The sequence below is a fragment of the Desmodus rotundus genome, chromosome 4 (genome assembly GCF_022682495.2).
Source record: "Desmodus rotundus isolate HL8 chromosome 4, HLdesRot8A.1, whole genome shotgun sequence".
NCBI classification, from domain to species: Eukaryota; Metazoa; Chordata; class Mammalia; order Chiroptera; family Phyllostomidae; genus Desmodus; species Desmodus rotundus.
The window spans coordinates 15,636,073-15,655,343 of record NC_071390.1 but is presented as its reverse complement, the minus strand read 5'-3'; positions in this window follow the sequence as shown (position 1 = coordinate 15,655,343).

Genomic DNA, 19,271 nt, shown 5'->3' with positions numbered 1-19,271 from the left:
TCTCTCCCTGCAATGCTTGTGGTGAGACCCAGAAACAGGAGATATTCCAGGGACATTCTCCTCCTCTCTGGGGAAAAAAGAGATAAGGGGTGGGACTCCCCATCTAAACTACCCTACGGACACAAGTTTGGGGGGTTTTGTTTTGTTTTGCTTCTAACCTAACTTGCGCCTGCTACAATCTAACAAGGGAAAGTACTGCTGAAATTTAACTCAACTCTGTAGTCTTGACACTTTGTTGCTCCCAATTCTTTGTCAGTTCTTCAGCAGCACACACACACCCCTGTGAGCAGGGAGACAGGTCGTTGCTCACTCCCGAGGTTTTATCAAGGTTGGAGTTTGGAAAAGAAGATGGGATTGGGTGGGGTGGAGGTAGGTCTCGCAGAAGTAAATATTTCTGTGGAAAATAGGCAAAGGCTGTGGTTTGCAGCAGCGCCTGAGTCCAGAAGCTCCATCTACTCACATTCTCCAGAAGATCACCAAGCTGGCTTTAACCCTTTACATCCTTCACTCATCTGCCTCCAACCCCATTCTCTCTCCTCTCCTTGCTGTTGTGGCCTACTAAGCCTGTCGGCTGTAAATATGATGCAGATTGACAGTTCCTCCAGCTCTGGGCGGTGACTTTGCCTGGGTTCCACTCTTGAGCTCCAGGAACATAGGACTCCTCAGTTCTCGTCCTTGCCTTGGCCTGCTCTGTACAGGGGTGCGCGGGGAGAGGCAAAGCAGTAGCAGAGGTAGAGCCTCCCGGCCTTTAGTAAGGGAAGCACCCGGGATAGGTCCCTGGGACCATAGCACCCAGCAGAAGTCACAGCCGGCACCAACTCTTCCCACTGAGAGCAGAGAGCAGCAGAGAAGGGTTCCCTGACCGTACAGGAGGTGGCAGCGCGGGGCTTTTCGGCTGGTCAGTGGTGGGGGTAGGTGCTCAGGACCCCAACTGCAACCGAGTTGAGCCGAGGTGGGGCGGAGGAGAAGGGGGCAGGCTGGAGGCGGGTGCTGGCGCACAGAGTGGCATGGCCACGCGGGCTGGGGTAGAGCTGGAGTCTCAGGACCTGGCACAGCCGCCTGCGGAGACTGCGAAGACTGCGGAGACTGCGGGACCTGCCCCACTCTCCCCAGTGAACCACTGTGGACACACCAAATGCGCCGCCGCGACCCCCACCCACTACCCTGAGCCTGTGCCTGCTGGTTCCTGGAATCCCCTGGCCTCCGGGATCCCAAAGCTTGCACTGTGATGTGGAGTGGGGGTTGCCCAGCCTGTGCGTTGGGACCATGACCTGACCCAGGACCTGATCATGTGCCCCAGCCTGGGCAGAAGATAATGTTAATCACCGGTTGTGATCACGCACCTCTTTGGATTTTGTTCTCCATAGTAGCCCTGGCACTTAGAAACATGAGTGACACCTTCCGGACAGTGAGTATGAGACACACATTATTTCCAGAAGACGTCAGCCCTTGTCTTCACCTTCAGGCTGAGCCCAGAGCCATCTTCAGCTCCAGGACCGAATACTCCGCCTCTGGCTCCTACAGGACACTTACGCAAACCACCGCTTGGCTGGCTGAGCTTTAAAATGAAGGGGTGACTTGGATGACAAAGCCCCCTACAGGATCTAAAATTCGGACTTGTATGATCACCCAGCACCTCAGCTGCTATTTAAAAAGTTCAGATGAAGATCGGTGGTGGGTGAATTTAAAATGTTTTAAATTACTAAGTAAGGCTAAAAGGTCTTCAAATTCCTAGGTCCTCACAGACGTTGTGACACTGCTGTGCAGATAGTTACTGGAGAATAGATAGCCACGTGGAAATAAACAAGTACCAGGACAATTCATGCTCATTACAGAAAACTAGTACTAATCCCAGTCTGTGTGTGTTCCATTGCTATTTCCATGGTAACTTTCCTAAACTAGGATCGCTGTGTCTAGGACAGGCTCACCTTGAAGACAGCGTAGGAATGGTTCCTCACTGATGTTTCCAGCAGGGTTCAAGAAAACTTCTCTTGCACAAACGTTTCCTACGGCAGAATTGTAACAGTTTTCTGAGTCATGTTCTAAAGACCACTCCCAGACAAACAGGAAGAGAAAACCAGCTTTCTCAGCCATTGATTGGAGCTGAGTGTGTCGATATTTAACAGAGTGATATCTGACTTCAAAGGAGCCTGGAATGTCCTTCCAGAAACAGTCAAACGGGACCCTTGACTGGTGGCTCGTCCTTGCAGCCCAGCTTTGTACCCTTCCACAAAGGGCAGTATCTGGTGGGCTGAGGCCTCTAGAGAGAGAAAGGAGAGTGCAGAGCCTCCCTCGCCCCAGATTCCACGTGCTATCTGTGAAATCAGGTCAGCCGTTCGCCTCTGGGCACAAAGTTTCCAGAGGTTTGCAGGATCATTTGCTTAATGCCTCCTCTTCATGCTCTGCTGGAGTGTGCCGGAGTTCCTCCAGGAGAGGAGAAGCAGACTGAAATGCCAGAACCCAAACAGATCCCTACGCAAATATGGGACTGGGGAAAGCAAATCTAAAAGGGGTAGGAGAGACGAAGTCACAACAGTGGAAGGCTGTGTGAGCCCCTGCTAATTTTGCCATAAAACATTTACATTTGACCTAGGACTATTACTACCTTAAATCATTTTTCCAACATGAAGCACTTTCTGTAGAAACTTGGGGAAAATACACCTTCTTCTCCCCCCTAAAGGTTACATCTCCTTTCTACCTGAACTAACTTGCCCCAATTATCCAATTGGAGAGGAGATCTTTGAGATCCATTGGAGAGGAGGTCACTGAGATTGATCGTTTCTTTACTCCCCAATTTGAGTTTCCCATTTGAGGAAGGGTTTAGCCGAGGATCTAGATTAAGTTCATTCTAAGGTTGATTGGTTGATTGCTCTTGTCTGTTTGTCTCTCTTTTGATTATTGTCTTTTAATTCATAAAACTTGCCATTGGTCTCTACCACCAGTCAGAAGTTTAAAAATACCACTCATCCATCAAACTCATCCCTTTAACCAAACTGCCAAGGAAATAGACTTTTGGTAGAAAAAGTGAACTAATCCCAGTGGTGTGTGATCAGCATGCCCTTGAGATTTTTGAACAGGTTTCATTGTTGGGGTGTTCACAGGATGAGCTACCTGTCCAGTATGTGAGAAGGGAGAGTGGATGTCAGGCCAGGCAGTGGGTATAGATGGGCCATCCCTCTATAGAGGTCTGAAGACTCTAAACATGAAAAAACATCTCCACTCTCCCACATCTCACCATGCCTCCTCCAGCAGCTTCCACACTGCAGTCCCTGCTTCTCAGACAGTCCCTTCCCATCTCTGCCTACACGATGTATACCCAGAGCGGGGTTTACAGGCCCAGGGAAACCAGATAATGACACAGTGCAGGGAGAAGGAGAAAACTAACCCATGTTTATATATCCTTAACTTTCATGTTCAAAAGCTAGCAATTTATCCTTGTCACCAGTGTCTAACTACTTAAGGGGAGCAACCCAAACAGTTCGAGAACAAATAATATAAACGTGTGGGAAGCACATGCTCAGAATTCTGTTCAGTGAGATACACGATCGAAACGGTATAGAAACCCTTACCCTATGAAGCAGCGAAAGATCACGCGTGAAACACAGGAAAACATCATGCCACTCCTGTTGCTTCAAAACCCTTGCCAGTTCCTCCTTGCACTCAGAGCAAAATCAGGAATGGGCCATGAGGCAGGAGTGAGCTGGGCCCTGCCCACGTCTCACCCTCATTTGACACGGCTCTCTCTCCTCAGTCGTGACCCAGCCACAGTGTCTCACAAACCCATCATGACGTCACGTTTATTCCCAACTCATGGTCTTTGTGCCACTGTTCCGCCTGTTTGGAGCACTCACCCCCGCTCTCACGCGATTGACTTCTCCTCTCTTAGGTCTCAGCTCATTCACCTTCTCTGAGTAGCTTTGGGTAAAGAACTTAAGAACTCTCTCCTCTAAAGCAGGGCAAAGGTCACTGACCTGACTCCAAAACTGCCATAAAAGCTCATTCAACTTTGTAAACCTCTCACCAGTCCCAATGACACTGCTTGGAATGTATGATACACCTCTTTCATCAGATTGTTAAATGGCTTCTAGATATTTATCTTTAAAACTGATCAATTTTATAGCAGCTCCAAAAGATAGAGGGCAGGTATTTCTTACTGGTAGGGAACACGATGAAACTTACCTATAATCATAGGTTTAAAGACCCAATCTTCAAATAGAACTTTACTCTTTTTTACCTCAATTGCTCTACTTTTCCCCACTCTGTGTTTGCGTGTCTGTGTATTAAAATCACGCATTATTTCTCAGCTATTGTATACTATTTGCACAGTCATTTCGGTTGGACAACTGTATGTTCTCCATCATTTTAGCATCATACAGAGTAGTTTCACGGCCCTGAAAATCCTCTGTGCTCCACCGACTAGTCCCTCCCGCTCCCTACTTGATAGTATTTCTGTTAAACTCAATTTACTTTCACTGGAAATGTGACTGTGACTGCCTTATACATTAACATAAAGGCTCAACTCGTTCTCCCAATTATCAAGGATTATACTCTCTAATTGCAAACTAGATGCTAATTTACTTTCTTTATTTGCTCATTTATTTGAAATCCTTTTCAATATCATTACTTCTGAGGGTGTTACATTTTATTGATTATTTTTGCTGTCTCAGTGGAACCAAGCTGTAATTTTGAAAACCGTAACTCTCTAACACCTACATTTAAGGTGTTAACACCTACATATCTGTTAGAGGCTCCGCACTCTAACAGATATGCTTAACTTGACAGCAGAAAAAAAATGCAGCATGAATCCTTCATTGCAAGATGCATTGTGATTTTAGTCAATTTCTTACGTGATATAAACAAATCTTTACAGGTTCTTTTCTACTTTGAAGTTTTAGAAATCACAATTAGAGAAGTAATACAAGCAGATTTATCTTTATGTGAAGATTATTGAGAAAAATTAATTCTGGGCTATGCTGAGGGAAGGAAACTTATTGAATACCTATTTTGTGTCAGGAACATTACGTATATTTGTTTTATTTCCTAATTTTAACAGTTTTGATCTGTGGCACTTAAATTCCCATTTGACAGATGAGATGACCAATGCTTCAGGTGATTAAGTCACATTCCAGGCAGGGGGACCAGCGTGCCCTGAGGAGCTGAAGTGAAGGAACACAGGGAAGTGGCGGAGCCAATGGGAGGCCGAATGGCTTCAGCTTGGGGGAGGGGGCAAGCTGTCTGAGCTGAGGCCCCACGAGGCAGGCGGTGCCACTCAGGCAGGTTTAACAGCAACGTTAAAGAAGTGGGACTTCGTCATGGTTCCCTCACACCTGCTACAGTGTGGGGGATGGATTGGAGGGGCAGTTGCAATCGTCCCTGGAAGATTGTGGTCACATGGATTGAGGGCCAAGGGTGGCCAGGGAAGGGAAGGCGTGTGGTGTTGTGAGAGATTTAGTAGGTAAGAGGGATAGGCGTTATTTATTGATGGCAGGGTGATGGCAAGTGACAGGGAAAGGGGGTGGGGGCCACACCCGAGTTTTCAGACTTGTTCAACTGTGTGGAAGGCAGTTCCCTTCATCAGACACAGAGTGCCAAGAGAAGAGCCACTCAGAGGAGACTTGTGAGTTTGATCGAAGACATTTGCATTTGCAACATACAAAATAGGTTGTAGGATACAGGGGTCTGGAGCTGGGTGAACATCAGGGCCAGAGGAGGAAAAGTGAGGACCGTAAATACTTCCTGCTGTGTTTCCTGACTTGTTCCTCGGACCTTCTGCCTTAGAAGCTCCCACAAGACATCCTGCACCTCAACGCTCTCGGACCCCCATGTGCATCACTGCCACCTGGTGCAGCAGAGCGCACAGATGCTGGGTCTGAGTCCCAGCTCGGGAGCTCGTCGTGGGAATTTGAGCAACCTACTGAACTCCCTGCTACTCAGCCTCCTGCTCTGTAAATGGGGATAATAGTATCTACTTCAAAGGGCTTCTTGAAAATTAAATAAGTTATTATATAAAGCTCATAGTACGAACCCAATACCTATTGCTATCGTTATTTTCTGTGGAGCTTTGTAAAACGTAGGTTCATGGACCCCAAACCAGGGGTTAGAGGGTTAGTTCATACTCCATTTCAACTTATTGTCCTATGCCATATTTATATTATTCCCTTTTAATTATTATCAAAGTTATACATGCACAGGGGTAAATGAAGTTGAAGATGTGTTTATAATTAAAAGCAACAACTTCCATTGCACCAGTCCCCCCTCCCCTGAAATCCCATTTCCCAGAAATAATCAACTTCAGTCATTTTCCTATTTTTAGTTTTCTGGTGGTTACCAGCACAGCTCGTAAGTGTTAAATTCATGCCCCTGTATCATCATTCAGCCCCTTTATATACACATCATTGCCTTTGTCTTCTGTATTTTCTGAATCTCTTTTCAGAATTCTTCTAGTTCTTCTATCCCAGTCTTCTATCCAAGAGGGACACAGTGACAGGAAAAGGAGGATCTTTCTGCCTCTCCTTCCTGTGACTCAGGGTTCCTTAGAATCAGTACAGAGAGAGAGAGAGAGAGAGAGAGAGAGAGAGAGAGAGAAAGAACAGGGCCCTGAGGCCAGTCATTCTCTCAGCCCTCATAGCAGGGGCCCAAACCTGGGATCCCATATGTGACTGCTTTTCAAATGTTGTTTGCTTATCCCATTGTAGGATAAGATTTATGAGATTTGGAAAACATTCACAGTTCCTCCATGGGAAAAAAAAAAACAACAACCAAAACACCTTGTACTAGCCTGGTACCCATCAGGCAAAATGTAAGGGTCTTGAACTTCAGTAAAACTTTCCCTGAGAGGAACATGTCTTCCCTGTGGCAACATGCTGCCTATAACTTTATCTACATGAACAAGCGTAAATGAACCCCTTAAAGTAAATGAGATGAAGCATGAATTTCACTGTTTAACCTGCCACATTTGGAGTTTGTTCTTTGACTCAATTATTCACAAAATGCAACATTTCACCTTGTCTCCTTACAGCAGTGAATGATGATTTAGTTTAAATGGTGTCCTATTCTCATTTGGAGTTACCTAAAAGAGATCTTTGAGGATGACTTGAAGTGTTTTTAATGGAGGAATTTATGCTCAGCTTGCAGAAGAAAAGATTCATGTGAAATGCATAAAACTATGAATTAATTACTAGGAAGCTGGCATTTGATAAAACACCTCTGCACTCTGGCCAGGTGGCTCAGTTGGTTGGAGTGATGTCCCTTCACCGAAAGGTTGTGGGGTTAGATCCCTGGTCAGGACACATACCTAGCTTGCAGATTTGGTCCTTGGTTGGGGTACATGCAAGAGGCAGCTGATTGATATTTCTCTCTCACACCTCTCTCTCTCTCTCTCTCTCTCTCTCCTTCTTCTCTCTTTGAAATCAATAGACATATCCTTGGGTGAGGTTTTAAAAAAATCCCTGCTTATCAAACATGCATAAACATAGGAAAGTAATTTTTATTTGATTACAAGCAAAACTTTGTGTTGCATACAATTTATCCTACAACAGTCCTGCTACAAAGGATCAGTCAGTAAAGAGCGTCATCAAATTTAACAGTATTATTTTGGAACGGAATAGAAATGGAGGGATAAATGATGTGCTGTAAATTTTGCCTCTTCAGCTACCTATCTTTAAAACTGCTACTGTGATATGTCCTCACTTTCCCTCTAATTTCAGAAAGGCTATCAGAAGAGAAACTGACCGTTTTATGCCCAGGAAGAAGCACAATAAGAAATAATGATGCAATCTTCCATTCAGATAGTGTTTTCAGCTTTTCAGACACACTTGGGTGTTAGCTGTCCTATTTGAATCTCACTAGAGCTCTGTGAAATGGTGGAGCAGGTGTTGGTGCCATATTTTGTAGATGGAGAAACTGAGGCCAGACTGTGAGTGACGTGTCCGAAGTCACGTGCGAGTCAGCAGCCAAGCCTTGGCTAGAACGGCATCTCTAAGTTGTACAATACTTTAGCTAGAAGAAAAGTTCAAACCAGAACTGGAAAAAATATTTCACTGTTAACATAACTAAGTAAAGCAGTGTTTCCCCCTTCTTTCGGTTTAGTCAATCATATACCCTTCTTCAAATCTACTTAATTAAATTTTCTTTCCTTAAAAACACTTATATCATTTATCTTAGCCCTCTCTAATGTCCTCTACGTGCTTACATAATTTAGGTTGGGAGCCTGGTTCTCCTACATCTACTTATCCACTATCCTTATCAATTATCTAGATATAAGTATAATAAAAAAATGTCATTGCAAAGCATAGCAAGTATCTCCAGGATAAGAACTAGGAAGGCCCTGTAGCACAGTAAAGAGCATGAGCTTCCAATGTGTCAAATCTAAAGTCAAATTCCATTCCGCCACTTTCAACGGAACAGTCTCTCTATGCTCCTGTATCTTCGTGAGAGTCGCCATCATGAGACCACCTGCACCAGGGACTCAGGCTCACACCCCACAGAAGGAATCAATAAGGAGAGGCCCCTACTGGCAGGGACAAGGAGGACAGCAGCCACCACATGCAAGGAAATGAAGGATTCTGCCTCCCTTTTCGGGACATTGCCTACATCCCCAGATGCTAGAATAGTTCTACAGATGGAAGGGGCCCCATACTGAATAATAATAATGGATAATAAATTGAATTTCTATTTAGTCCAGATGGATGATACTTGGGGCTAAATTATATTGATTTAATGGAAAGTAGTATTTCTTGCTTGTCTGAGCTAATAGGCTACCATGCATAGCCATTATGAGTACTGCGTGTAATTTATGCACACCCAATCTTTAATAATTAGCAATCCATGTGTAATAATTATTGTAACACTGGTATCATCACAGGCATTTACTGAAGATCATTGGATACCCGCAATATCCGTATCTCATCCCCACCTAGACACCTGGAAATGATGGTATTCCAAAATCAGGAATTAAATGCACATATTTTCTTGTGCCTTTGCTTTAAAGGTTCAAAGACATGAATGGAAGACTGATTGTCAGGTTTATATTAAGTTTAGGCATGCATGAGGGAACTCATTTCCTATCATTCTCGCTAACCCTTGTTACCTTCAGACTATTTCATGTTTACCAAGATGACATCTGTCACTTGATTAAGGGCCACGACCTCTGGAAAGGCAAAGATTGGCCGGCCCTTAGAGTCTGAGTCAGTGCAAACAGGTAAAAGTTGAGGAGAGAGACAACTGGACCAAGGGCTCAAAAGAATTATCTTCTGGGACTCAGGTCCCCAGGCTGTACTCCAGTCACAGACAAGGACAAATGACTGTCAAATCCTCACTACATACAGGCCCAGGACACAGTGTTGATTAACTTCTGTTTGGTAAAGTTGATGGCTTCGTTCGACCTGTTCTGGGTGGGAGGTGCCAGCCTCCCATGCTCGTCAGTCTTTACTGAAAGCCTGTGATGCATGTCACGTTCTGGCTTCATACTTATTATTAAACAATAAATCTGTTTTCTTTCTCTGCTACATTTGGGAAGAAGATTTCTGGGTCGGGAAAAGTATTTGGTTTTAATTATTTCCCCCAGCATTTTCCACATGCAATCAATGAGTGCCACTTTGAAAATATGTGTTACGAGTGGGGGAAGGCCCTGACTGGTGTGGTTCAGTGGGTTGGGCGTCATCCTGCACACTGAAAGGTCACTGGTCAGGACACACGCTTGGGTCGCCAGCAGGTCTCCAGGTCTCCAGTTGGGGTGCGTGCAGGAGGCAACCGATGGATTTTTCTCTCACACATCAATGTTTCTCTCCCTCTTTCTGCCTTCCTTGCCCTCTCTCTAAAAAAATAAAATAAAATAAAATAAAATAAAATAAAATAAAATAAAATAAAATGTGGGGGGTTTCCACATGGGGGTGTATCCTCAGTCACATTTTTCTCTGTTGATATAAATAAATAGCTATTATGAACCAGGGGGAAGTATCAACGTGCTCACCCGCATTTTGTCTCCTAGCCTTATCCGCGTATTGAGGAGTGCCTGTGGCCATCCCTCACATTCCATAGAAGGTGGCAACACTCTTCAAGGTGGATGATAACCAAAGACAACAGAGGTCACAAACTGGGAAGGCGTCAGAAACACATAAATCACACGTTTCTCTGCTCACCCCTGAGAAACGAGGGGCCATGGGGAGCTCTGTGGACACAAGATGTGCGGTAAGTGTGTGAGGCTTGCCAGCCTCGTCCTACCGGAATGCCCCGTGGCGTCTGTCTTCGTAGGGTTTCCCAGGCTGCACTCCAGTCACTGTCAATTTGGAGGGATAAGAAAGATTGTCTTGTTTGCTTTCCAAGGCCCAGGTTGCCAACCCGATCTTGGATTCAGTCATTTCCTACCTAATTAACTAAATATTTGTTACTTAAAATCAAGATAGCATAATGTACAGCCCTGAGTTGCTGCTAGAATTTAAACTCAGATCTGGTGACAGCAAGATGGGAAGCCTGTGCCCTCGGGTATAAAGGACGGTAATGATAATTCTTCAGAAAATATTTGTGGTAGGCACAGTTTTTGAAGAACGAAATGTACATGTGAGTAAGCTTTATCTCTTCACATTGTTTCATTTACATCTTCTTTAGTTGTCTTTAACATTATTATTATTTTACTTAATCAACACTCTATCTTAATCACTTAGGAACTCTCTCCTCTCTCCTTTTTATTCTCCAATTACCAATCAACAGATGTCTTGATTTCCTATGACCGGAAGTCCTCATTTTCCTTAAGTCTTCTAGAAAAGAAAATAATGCACAATAGGCCCGGAAGATGAACGCACTGGCCCTTCTCTGCCACCTTGCACACAATGGGTCTCCAATTCCAGAAAGGTCCACAGTGTACAGAGATCCCACAAAGGAGATCTGTAGCAGTGGGCTCTTCCCTGTTTCAGAAAAATCATTTTACTTGGGGAATTAAAACCATGATCCCAGCTCACCGGCAAACACCTGCTGTTCATTGATGGCACCATCTGGTATTTATAAGCTCCTCACTCTGTTGTAGAAGCTTCATGGAGCTGCGTCCCCAAATAGTTATTCTATAACAACTCGTTTTCTAGTAGCACAGGCCAAATGGTAATTTTGCTCAAAGTTACTAATTCAATGCTTTGTCCGTGCCTATGTGGGCATTCCCATGCTTTCCCCTGGCCATGGTCTGAAGTGTTTCGAGCCATTGTATTCGGGGTAGTGTGGGGCAGGAGAAAATGCATGCCAATGCCCTGAGCAAGGGGCTTGGGGAAAAAATGTGTTGATCTGCATTTAACAAACTCATGAACACTCATAGCCTAATCTAAATAATTTATTTAGAGAAACAGTTGTGATAACATAAGCTGAGCTGTATCTATCATAGGAACTTAAAAAGTGCTTCCTGGAGTAGTAGTTGCATTTAATATCGCTATACCCTTCACCCCATTCAATTAGCAGCTTCTTCAGTCATTGATCTCACCATTCAATTCCCAGCAGTGCCACGTAGTTCCAGTGATGGGGGAGCAGCTAAGCCTGGGTGATACAATGAAACGAGCACTGGATGGGGTCACTAACTGGACAGGTGACACTCAGTCACTTAGACACTCTGCATCTGAGTTTTCTCGTTGTTCAATGAATCACCTGACCCATCACACCCCAGGTTGCTGTGATGCTCAAAAGAGATAAGAGTATTAAAGACACAGTGCGATCAATAATGAACAATACAGACATATAATTTCACCTGTTTATCTTTTCCTTACAGACCAGAATCTGATGAAGTTGGGTACTCGTTGCTGCAACTCTGGAGCGAGAGGCTTGACCTGTAACTACGTGTGGCTTAGGGGTAAATTGCCTCATCTCAACTCCCCTGCTCTAAATTCGTACTCACCAAACTCTCCCTTCAAAATATACTTTTCTCCCAGCATTTGGCTGCACAGTGGCAGTATGATTTGTCATAGTGACTCATCACCTTGATGGCACATCAGAATCACCTAGGATTCTTTGAATGTGTTGATACCCAGGCCTCGAGTGAACAGAATCTCTGACAGCCTGGCTCAAGCCTCTGTAATTTGTAAAAGTGTCTCAGTTGATTCAAATACAAAGTGAAGAACGCGAATCACTCACTCAGAGGAGAAAACACCAGCTGCGGCATCAGACACCCTTGCTCCCACCCTTCTGCTGCCTGCGAAGGTCTCTGAACCCCAGTTTCCAACGTGTAAAATGGAAAGGGAGAACCAACAACTTTCAACGCTGTGGCAAGGCTACCAGATCACTTACGCACATTGCCCCGCTCAATCGAACCTCGGCGGATGTTAGCTGTTATCATTATGTACCGACTTACTGGGTGTTCTCTTTTCAGTGTGTGTGTGTGTGTGCACGTACACACATGTGTCCACCTCTGGAGTAAAAACTGAGGATAGAGACTATGGTTTACTTTTCCTCTAAATCCCACCTCCAGCTCCCAGTACCGTGCTGAGCATCTATTAGGCAGTACATAACAACTATTATAACTATTTTTGATCAATTTATTGACAGAAAGGAAATTTAACATCATCTCTAGCTCTGTCAAGTGTATCTAAAAACATCTGAATTGCATTGTGGTAGACTTCCCACACCTTCTGATAAAATCTGAAGAGCAATTGCCCATCTGAGCCTAAGCCTCAGAAAACCTTTCCTATAATCAAACTGTGAGCCCATCAGCTTAGATACTGCACTTCGAGAAGTCACGTTTTTCCCAAGACATTCCATTCACTACAGGGCTGCAGGAAGGAAGCTGCATCACTCGTGAAGGCAGGACCTGGCTCTCACTTCTGAAGGAACTGATGCAGGTGTCACGTTCTAGAGACTGGGGCACTTGAAGGGCAGTCATGAACCTGGGAACTGAATGACCTCATGAAGAGAAAGGGACAGAGATACTGGGAACCATGTGGGAAACCAGAGGGTATTCATTATTGTCAGAGCAGCAAGGAGCTATTTACATCTTTTCTGGCTCAAGCCAAATTAGCCTTAGAAGCAGAGCAGGGGAACCTGGGAGGCCAGCTGTGGCAAGAGGAGAGGGACGAAGCAAGGGAGGTCAGGTCAGGCAGAGGGGCGGCATCCTCTCTCAGCTGGACATGTTGCAGCGCCACGTGAGCATCCTTGCTACTCTCCTGTTGAGCAGCAGGTGTTAGAGCAAACCAGCAGCCTGCAGACATGTGCTGTGTGGTCAGTGTATTTAGTTCACATAGTGTTTTAAAGCACAGTGCAATGAAGGAGGTGTTACTCTAGATCTTAACAGAATTTAGCACCTTCTGTGCCATCTGCCTGCCCCTGTGTGATTCTGAGTTTGCAAACTTGAGTCAAAGCCTGTCAGTAGCCACAGAGAATAGCTATTGTCTCTGTCAAGCACTGTCAATAAAATGCTCTTTGTTGTATTGCACATTCCAAGCTTCAGTTCATTGTTTTTTAAGATTCTCCTTTGTTCCATCCACCACAAAGATAACAGTAATTCAGACCAATGAGACAATAGACATTTGGTCCTTATCCTGGGTCATTATTAGTTATATGGCACTCAGATAGCTTTGGAGTATGGGCCACAAGGTGTGCATGGATTTGCAGATCTGGGATGCTGTGCGGAAGCACGATTGTAAGAAGTCAGCCGCAAACAGAAAGTTAAGGAAGACTGAGGCCCCAAAGTCATGGCTTACAATACAATCAAGACAAAACTCAAGTCATCTGAGCACCAGGATGCAGACCGAGATGGGAGGCAAGATCTGGCTCCATCAGAGGTCTCCTCTGTACCAACCTCTCCCCCACTGTAGGGTGGACCCATGGCATGAGACAGCATACACGGTAGTTTTGATATGTTTTACCTGGAAAAGAAGGAATGTCACCAGCTCATTTTTAAAAAGTTCTACTTTTAAAAAGTTACCACCATTTCTGTTTTCCTTCAGGTCTCACAAAAAAATCACTTTTGTTAAAGAAATTAGTCAAATAACTAGATCTAATATGGGAAAAAATATGGAGGGTCATTTTAAGAGAGATGACTATGGGCTGAGGACTTTCTATTTATTAGATTTCCACTAAAAGCTTATTACCCTATCATTGTTTTCACAATGGGTTTAAATTTTTGATTTTTACTCATGACTTTTATAGCATAAAATCCATAACTATAACACCACAATTTCATCCTTTTTGCATTCCTTTCTCATTCTTTTCCAAATTTACCATGTATTACATTATTATGTTTGTAATATAATACAGTTCTGTGACTCTTTGCCATGTAATCTGTCATAAAATTTCCTCTTACAAAAATACCATTTTTTATATTCATGAAGATAATATTTTATGGTGAAGTTATCTTTTATTTTCATTAAAATTACATTAGCATAATATTCATATACATTAGCATAATATTCATTTATTTATACTAATATAACATTCCATTGCATTTACCTAAGATAAATTACCTAAAGCAGATTAAGTACATTAATGCACATTTCAGTATTTTTCAATGTTTTTAGCATTTTTAAGTCTTCTTCCTTATAATTATTTCCTTAGGATAAATCCCATGAATTGGATTACTGAATCAATGATTCTGAGTATAAAAGACTTGTTAAGTTTACAAGGAATTTCCCTGTAAGGGTTAGATTTTAATGCTCAAACTTTCTAGTAAAGTGGGCAAAGCACAAATTATTTCACTCATTTTTCTTGTTGGCTTTTCCTTCTAAGCAAGAGACATAAGGAGACTTTTTGTTTGGCTTTGTCATAATTTCACAAATTTATAATTTTTATTTTTTGTTATATTTCATTATATTTTGGAGGAAGAGTATCAAGGGAGGAGAGAGGATAAATTTCAATAATAATAAAATCCAAAACAAAATAATAATAAAATTTAATAATTTTAAGTAATGATGATAATTAACTATAATAATCGAGCCCTTCACTGTTCCAGGCACTGCGCTAAGTGATTTACATCAGTGGTATATGCTGGGCCAGCAAGCTGATTAATGATGGATTAGGTGATTTCCACATTCACTGCAGCTCGAAAATTCTGCCTGAAAACTCTTCAGATACTAGAATTGTTTCATCTAATCTCTGCCACAGATTTCCCCTAAATACATCTTTGGAGACTTTTTCTAAAGTCTCCAAAGATTAATTGTACGACATGGGGTCCAGGTTCCTCACTAAAGTGGACATTTTTTAGTTTGTCATTTAATTTGTCCTTAAGGTGAAGAACCTTGGCGTTCTTTATGTGCCAACCCACAATTCCATCCAGCATGTGTGCTCCTAGGGGAAAGCAGTTGCGGCAGTTACAGAGGTGAGAGGACAGACTCATTGCAGGTAGCTCTATGGAGATGGTTACTGAGGGCCTCATGTTTCACTTTGCTTGATGGTTACGATGATTAACTCAGTGGAGAGAGAATGGAAAATTGACATTTGGAATAAGGGTACTCAGAGCAACCGAGAACTCTGCTCTGGCAAACAAAATTGGGCAATATCAGTAAATAAAGGAATCACCGCACTTTAAAATGGGTTCAAGGTTAGTTAGTAGAAACAAAATAAGTGACTATAATAAGGGTAGGGAAGACCACACCGGTCGTCAAGATATTATGGAAAAACATACAGTAGAGGAGGAAAATGGTGCAGCATTCCTGTGTGTTGGGCACCAAAAGAGCGGTACAGACCAGGTAGGCTTAGGTTCTGATTTATAATCATCTCAACTGCTTCTCTCTCAGGGACTCTCAGAGACCCTCTACTTACTTCTGAAAATAATAGTATAATGATAGAAATCATGTGAATATACAGCAACGGTAATATGGGCTGATGGAGTCCAAATCCCACTTCGCTCTCTTGGGAAAACATGAGTTTGGGAAGGACTCCTGAAGTAGAAAGAGGAAGAGATGACCGGGAGATAGGTTTCGGTTTGTGACAAAAGAGTTGCAATGAGCTGTGTCAGGGACTTCTTGGATATTGCAGACTTGTTGGCTCTCTTGCGGGTTTTCCTCATGGTCAGTATAGAGAAAAACCAAGTGTCTTGTGCCCCACATTGCCCCTCATGTGGTCAGCAAATGGAGAAGGTCCCCAGATGCAGCAGCCTCTTGAATGTGAATGTCCATTAAGGAGATGGCTAACAAGGGCAGTATCTTTTATCTCCACTAATGTTAGGAACACTTGGCTTGGAAATGCTAATTGAGAAGAAGCACCTGAAGACAGTGTTAGGGTAATCCAGTGGGGCTATTTTTAAAATGTTGCTGGTAGAAGTGGCGTTCTTGTGATATCACCAAAAAAGCATTCCAGGAGACCCACAGGTAAGAGATCACAGCATGGTAAGATTTATTTGTGGCATCTAAAGCATGACCCTCCTGGGTTCCCAATGTCCCATCTCTGTCCAGCCCACCATGGAAAATCAGGGCTGGACGTGGGGTCCATGTCCAGAGATTCTGGCCATGTTAAAGCTCAGTCCTTTGGAGTCTGTGCAGGCTGCTGTGGGCTCCAGGTAGCCACTAGACCCACATGATTGCTACAAAGAGAACTCATGAACAAACAGTGAGCATTCCAATATTTACATGATAGGAGTGCCAGAAGGAGATGACAAAGAGCAAGAAACTGAAAATCTATTTGAAAAAAATAATGAAAGAAAACTTCCCTAATTTGGAGACAGAAATAGACATGCAAGTCCAGGAAGCACAGAGAGTCCCAAACAAGTTTCACCCCAAGAGGACCATAGCACGGCACATAATAATTAAAATGCTAAAAGTTAAAGATAAAACAGAGAATCTTAAATGCAGCAAGAGAAAGGCAGTTACCTACAAGGGGAATTCCCTTAAGACTGTCAGCTGATTTCTCAAAAGATACTTTACAGGCTAGAAGGAATTGGCAAGAAATATTCCAATTCATGAAAAGCAGGGACCTACAGTCAAGATTGCTCTACCCAGCAAAGCTATCATTTAGAATGCAAGGGCAGATAAAGAGCTTCCCTGATAAGAAAAAACTAAAGGAGTTCACCATCACCAAACCATTATTATATGAAATGTTAAAGGGACTTATTTAAGAAAAAGATCAAAACTATGAACAATATAATGGCAATAAATACCTATCTATCAATAATTGAATCTAAAAAACAAAGCAAACAAGAAGAACAGAGACAGAATCGTAGATATGGAGAGCATTTTGCTGGTTGCCAGATGGGGGCGGGGTATGTTGGGGTGGGTGAAGAGGTCAGGGAATGAAGAAGTACAAAGAGGTAGTTACAGAGTAGCCATGGGGATGTAAAGTACAGTACAGGAAATGGATTAGCCAAACAACCTATGCATGACCCACTGACATGAACCATGGTGTGCAGGTTGCCTAACTGAGTAGGGCATGCTGAGTGGAGGAGAGCAAAGTGAAAAAATTGGGACAACTGTAATAGCATAATCAATAAAATATAATTTAACAAATTTAATTGTGCATGTCTGCATTATTTCTGCAGTGTGTTTAGTCAGCGTCCTGTTGTTAGATTTTATGTTCTTACCTGTTCACATTATACTTGTTCATAAATATTTGCATGCCTGTAACTATTTTTTTGGATAAATTCCTATATGAAGAAATATTGGGTTAAAGAGGATGAACATTTTTAGCTTTTGATACTCACTGCCAAGTGGCTATTTCCATGGTTTATTGCCAAAACTAGATAGAAGCATTTTTTTTAATGGAAATTTGATGGCTCAAAGACAGTACTTTATATAGTTTTTCTCCGATTATTAGTGAGCATGATTGTGTAATTTGTCCGTTCAGACATTCTCCGAGCCGCTCATTCATGCTCCATAGAACAGTAATCACGAGCCACTGCGCAAGAGCACTCAGATGTCCCTGACTCTGCGATTCCTCTTCCATCAGCAGCGCTGCTGTGACTAAAGCCTGCGCCGTGAATAGGGCGTCAACCGCAGCTCTGGCAGTGACTCGCACCTCGTTCCAGCAACTTCATTCTTCCCCGTACCCCGATTTCCCCCAATCTAAACATAAATAATCTAAGCCTTATATTCTACATAATACGATGTTGTGAAACACGACAACCCTGTCCTAAGCTGAATCCTACGTTCTACCATCTCCAAGATGAATTTGGAATAAATGGGTATACAATCCAGATCCTCATAAGTCTCAGTGGCTTCACATTCTCATCATGTTATTTAATGGTGGTCACTGGACATTTTTATCGGTCCTCTCATGGTCACAAAAGCTCCCAAAGCGAGAAGTTTAAAATTCTAGAGAGCCCTAGATAAATGTTGAAAAATTAGTGAGCACTTTCTACATGCCAAGTGTTGCACTAAGGACTTTAAATAACTCAAACAAGGGCCTACAGTCTTTGAAGACTGTCGTATTTTAGAGGACGAAAGTGAGGCTAAAAGAACTTTTTATAACCTGCCCAAATTCATGGGGTTAGTAATTAATAGAATTAATTGAGCCTCACACCTTGGTTTGACACCAACCAACACCTGCTCTGAGTATCTTGTAATCGAAGCGTGATTTAAAAGCAATGCACTATGACTTCTCAGATACAATGTATATCTAATGCCAGGTTAAGTTCCTCTTGACACCTCGGGTCTCCTTAGGCCATCTTTTCTTACTATCTACTGGATGTGAACTCAAGAAATGCAAATAACCTTTGATATTAGACTAAATTAATGCAGTTAGTAGAGTCTACCCATGACTAAAAAATAAAAACAAAAATTATCTGCAGAATGCATTAGAATATCAAATATGAAAGGTTTCTGACTGGTCATTATTTTTGTTGAAAGTTTAAAACGATGAAGTACATTTTAAAGATAAATAAACTTTTCATTTATGAATATACAAACTAATACAGCGGTGGGAAACCTAGTAAAAACCAAAACGAATTAGAATCTAGGTCTCTTGATTCCTAATCCAGTGCCTTTTTTGCAAAAATATTTTGTGACTTGTGACAAATGATGAATATTCTTGGATGCAGAAAATAAATGCACAAGTGCCAGGAGACATATCACAAAGATATTCTGCTTAGAGATTACAGTAGCATGAAATTGAAAGTAACCTAAATTTCACTCAATAGGACATTTGCTAAACAAGAGTACGCAAAAGCCATGCATCCTACCCAGCCATTCAAAATGATGATAGAGAGCCCTGTTTATTGCACTAGATAGATGAGCATGATGTATTATTTTTGGGAAAAAATATATTACTAGTGCCACGTACAGCATCATCTACTACATATAAGATTGCACACTTACATCCACACACGATGTGTTTTTTGCTAGATGGTGGGGTTATGATGATGTTTTTGCTTTTGTCTA